The sequence below is a fragment of the Papaver somniferum genome, chromosome 5, assembly GCF_003573695.1.
Source record: "Papaver somniferum cultivar HN1 chromosome 5, ASM357369v1, whole genome shotgun sequence".
NCBI classification, from domain to species: domain Eukaryota; kingdom Viridiplantae; phylum Streptophyta; class Magnoliopsida; order Ranunculales; family Papaveraceae; genus Papaver; species Papaver somniferum.
In genome coordinates, this window is record NC_039362.1 from 154,930,874 (window position 1) to 154,936,119 (window position 5,246).

The 5,246-nt window shown below is 36.9% G+C and overlaps 1 pseudogene; it reads right to left on the reverse strand.

Moving 5' to 3' along the window:
* Positions 1–602: 602 nt before the first annotated feature.
* LOC113283287 lies at positions 603–4,832 on the reverse strand (annotated as a pseudogene).
* Positions 4,833–5,246: the final 414 nt, after the last annotated feature.

Genomic DNA, 5,246 nt, shown 5'->3' on the forward strand with positions numbered 1-5,246 from the left:
AGTAAGCACGGCCTTAGATCGAGCCAACACTCGCTTTTACAGATGGGGCAGCTAGTCTTAAATTGGCACGTAGATATTATGGACCCACCTTTACTTCCCTGCTGTTTAGCGTCTGTCATATAGCTCCCGACAGTCCACGTCTTAATTTCAAATGCGAGCCACTCCTCTCTGCCTTTTCCATCTGTTTCTTGAAGAAAAAAACGACCCATGGCTTCTACAGCTCTCCACGCGTCGTGGTAGGACGCAAGCCAACATTAAAATATGAGGTACGATTTTAGTTGGTGAGACGGTCGGAAGATGGTAAAATATTCAAAAGGGACACGTTCGGTTTGGAAGCAACAATGACCAATAAAATGTCACTAGAGATTAGGCTTTTGATTTAGTAACCGGATTGATATTTCATCTTGACAAATGACTACGATATTTGTAGAATTTTGTCACGTTTATTTTCTATTTCTGGCAGATTCACAAAATGCTCTACTGCCAAAGTTCAGTGATGAAGATCGAACCATCTTAAACGCTACAATTTGCAAGCTTTAGGGAAATAAACAAAAATCACAGTGCTTTTTTAACCTGGTAAGAAATGCTTGTAAATCTCAAGGTGTAGATAACTCTGGTCTCAGTTGAAATAAAATCTTGCATTGCTTTTACATGTGTGAAAACCATGTATGGAACAGACATTATTTTGTTTGTATATCTGATTATCCATTTTGCAGTCACGATACAACTTTGAATTAAAAATGACGGGCTGCGCGCATGTACCCCCTCAGGAACCAATATAAGAGCAGCTCAACTACTAGTTAAATTTACACTGGATTAGAACTGACCTAATCTAGTAAAGCTCCTGTGAAAGAAACACCAAAACAACTAAAACCATAATCTCTGGTGAAAACAAGGTTACAAGATAAAAAGTAAAGAAATCTTCCGTAGAAAGTAAGAACTCACGGAAGAATTGCAGGCGCTGCAGCCGTGCAATCCGGATGAGTTCAGAAGGCAATGTATCCTGTTAGGAGTCAAGTTGAGCCTGGATACTTGCGTAAACGATTACCCGAATCAGCTCCAAACAACTCTCAATCCATTGAAACCATTCTTCAAGATGTAACCAATGATATCATCCCTGGTCTTACTCATTGGCAGAGTCCAAATTACTTTGCTTATTTTCCTTCAAGTGGTTCCAGTGCTGGGTTCCTTGGTGAAATGCTTAGTACTGGATCTAATGTTGTGGGCTTCAACTGGATGTCTTCACCAGCAGCAACCCAGTTAGAAAGTATTATTATGAATTGGCTCGGCCAAATGCTTACCCTTCCCAAATTACTTCTCTTTTTGAACTCATCCAGTTAGGATATACGAGCACCAACCATTTTTCCATTTACAGTTAGGATCACAACTGTGGTTCAGGAAACGAGAGACGTTACCCTTAAAAGTTGCATCGATTCTGAAGTCCTTGCGAATTTCACACATGTTAAAGTTCTCATCACCTATAAATCTTATGTCCCAGAGCCTTTGTTCACATAAAGCGTCATTAATTACTGAATCACAAAAAAAGCACCTTTAGCATTTTATTACATACAAGAAAAATGCAGAAAAATACAAAAACAAACCCTGGGATTATCAACAACGAAGCAGCTCTAAATAGTCTTTCTAAGAAGTTACAGGAATAAGCTGAAAGGAGAGGGAGCCATACTACCTTCTCCAATATACTCGATAACAAAAATCAAGTTACAGCGGTAGACAGGCTTGGTGTGTTTATATCTTAGTTTTTCGATTGATTCCCTACTCATTCAGATTCACAGCTGTATGGCCCAAGACCAAGAGACATACAAAAAGTGGTTTAACATATACAGTATTATGTAAAAGTTATCTAGATTTCTACTTTTGCTATACACTTGATAAATATTTAGGACCTTGATATATTATGTAAAAGTTCTCTAGGTTTCTACTTTTTCTATACACTTAATAAATATTTAGGACCTTGATATATTATTTCTTGCACAAAAAATAGGTTGTGTAACTCAAGGTTTTACTTCATCCATGGGCCCGGGTGTGTCCTATGTCTACCTTTTGGTAATAAATATCGTTTACAAAATTGGATAGCACATGATCACGACCACACTAACTGCAACAAGAGATAAAATGTTGAACAAAATTGGCATAGAAAATATCAAGGCTGATCAACATTTCCAAATGCAAAAACTAATTGAAATGAAAAAACTTACTCAGTTTCACCGATTTTAAAGATCTCAACATCAAATCCCAACATCTCAAGCTCCTTCTTACTTGAATCTGTACAAGTCCCATCCTGTTACAGAGCCAAATCCATGAAGAAAAATACTTGTATAATAATGATCTTAATTCCAAGTTAATTATATGCAATTAGGGCAGAACTTTGAAAAAACATTACAAAACTATTAATACCATACCAGCAGTTTTCTTTCTTTACTTTTTCCCCAACAAACTGCCCAATGAAACCCATACCTAATATACACATTGTTAACGAGTTGGTGCTGATGGATTCCGAATTTGTTTTTTTTCCGTCTTCTCCTGTTCTGATGATGATTATTTCAGTTTCACTAGCCTAAGGCTATCACTTCATCATTGTACCATTTCATTTAATCTAAACAAATTCTATAACACATTTGCAATTACCAATACAGCTTACCTTTAATTAGCATCTGCAAGCCTGCATTGAGACCACCAATAGCAACAATACAATCAATACTCCGACATCTTTTCCATTCTTTTAACTCTAAATACATACATTTCATCTCAGACCTCTTTCCTGCATTAGCAGCACCACCATTATAGTACTATTACTAAGTTCAGCTTACACTTCTAAAACAATCAGTCCTCTCTTAACTGCAATACTATATTTGCTTACTAATTGACCCTCTACACATTCAAACTGAGTTCTTACCAGCACAATTAACTTCAGCTGCAACCCAGTACAGTCCCATCATCTCACAAACAAAACCAACACCTGCAGAACCGGCTCATGTCTCAATATCATCTCAGCTTGCATCTCCACTACAGTCTCTGTATCACTCTCTTAGTCTCAATCATTTCCATTGTTGCAATAACAACATATTCATATCTTGTAAACACCTACCTGCAACTCACTGCCATTTCAGTGCAGCTGACCAACACTATCAAGCCCTTACTCTCAACTGTTGATGCAAAGCCAATTCCTTATCAATTCCAAAACTCAATTCTTGTTCCATCTCCAATATGTACCAATCCCTTGAATTCAATCACAAACTTAGCTACAACTACAACTCCATTAACAATTTATGTAAACTCAGAACTGAATACATATAACTTTACTCCGTTAACCAAGAAAAACCATTACCTCAAATTAGTTCCCCTAGGGAAAACAGCTGCAGTTATCATCTTAAACCAAAGCCTAAAGGTACAAGACGACCTAAACTCGCATTATTGAAACAGCATAGTATAGTTCATCACCAATTTTTAAGGTTTTGTTAGCAGCATAAAAATTACAAATGGTCACGAGAACAGCTCACAACCGATGTCTCGTAAATGAATCAGAAACACGGTCACTAGTTCAATACCTCCATTAACATTTCTCGAAGGTTTAAACATAAACAAGCAAGTTATCAACAGATCAAAATAAAGCAAGAACAAAAGAAACTTGATTCATAACTCAAGAAATATTCAAAAACAAAATCCCCTCAAATGCAAAAACATAATCATTAAATTCATTACCCACATTTTAGTTTTTGGCAGGCTCATTGATAAACCCTTGTCGGCGACCTTCAAACCCTGGGCGCATGAGTTTCTTCTCGCGCTTCTCGATTTTCTTAGCTTTCTTAGCTTGAATTCTTCCTTGTATATTATCATTCCTAGCTTTCTGTTTTTCAGCCCTAGCTTTATTTTTAGTCTCATCTCTATCTTTCCATTTCTGAGCACTTTTCTGCTGTTGCTTCCTTTGTTTCTTAATACTCTTGTTTATCAATTTCGGATCATCATGAACCTTAATACCAGCAGCTCTACTAATTGCTGTACTCAATGTATGTCTCTTTGCAATAATCTCCCCCTTTTCAGGATCCTTCTTTGCTTCCTGTATCTTTCTGGCCTCTTCAAGAGCTTGGGATTTCGAATGTTTCCTCTTCTTCTTACCAAATTCACCATCATTTTCATAAATCTTGACATGACCAAAAGTAAGTCCATCAACAGCTTTTGCAATATCTTACTTAATCTTCTTACTCTGAATATTAGCCTCTGCCTTCTTCTGAATCTCCGCTTTAGTTTGGATTTCACCTTCATTTTCTCTCTTTCTTTTCAAAAACCAGGATTGCCTTTTCTTCTCTCTATTCGATTCCTCTTCAGGTCCAGCTTTTCGACCAGACCTAAGCCCTTCCAATTTCCTATTCAACTTTCCTTGAAGTTCCTCATAGGTCAACGATTTCTCCTCGTCTCTTAGCTCTTTGATTTCTAATTTTCTTTCATCATTGTCTTCTTCTTCTTCTTCCTCCTCTTTTTCATCATCTTCTAAATCCTGCAATAATTTTTGCTTTAGTACATCTAGGGTTCCCGAAGAAACCTCAGGGTCTAACTTAGATTTTCTAGATTTCTTACGATTTTCTCTTGATTCTTTCTTGGCTGAAGCTTTTGCAACCTTACTTAATCCTTGCATATATGGTTTCTATGGAGCTGGTATATAGAAATCTTTAGCGATTAAATTTACAAGAGTATCGAAGAACTCTGAATGATCTTTGGTAATAGATTTCAGATCTTCATCAGAAAATCTAACTTTCTTCTTCATCTTCCCCATTTGGTTGCAGTAGCTAGGGTTTATGTCAGAACGTTATTTTTAGAGTTTTTTTCACTCTGGCACCCGTTGTTTTTGGCTAGGTTTATATGCACAAGCAGGCACATTTGTGTTGTAACTGGGCTTGAGGTTGGGCTTATAAATTTCACAGCACATTGGTTTTCCGGTTTTACTTTGAAACATATTTGGAGGCATACTCAAGATTCGGCTGATAACCTATGTTTTTCCCTAGGTTCGGCTGATAACTTTTCACCCGAACTTAGACAGATGTAGTCTCAAAATATTTGAGTATGCCTCAAAATCGGTTTCTTTACTTTGTGAAAACTACAAGGAGACCCATTTTTCGGATTTTTCCCACTATGAAACCCACGCCCAGAAATCTGAAGACGCGCACCCATTTTCTAGGAAAAAATTATTTTCAAATCCATATTTTATAAAATTATGTTTCGTTCTTTTTTCT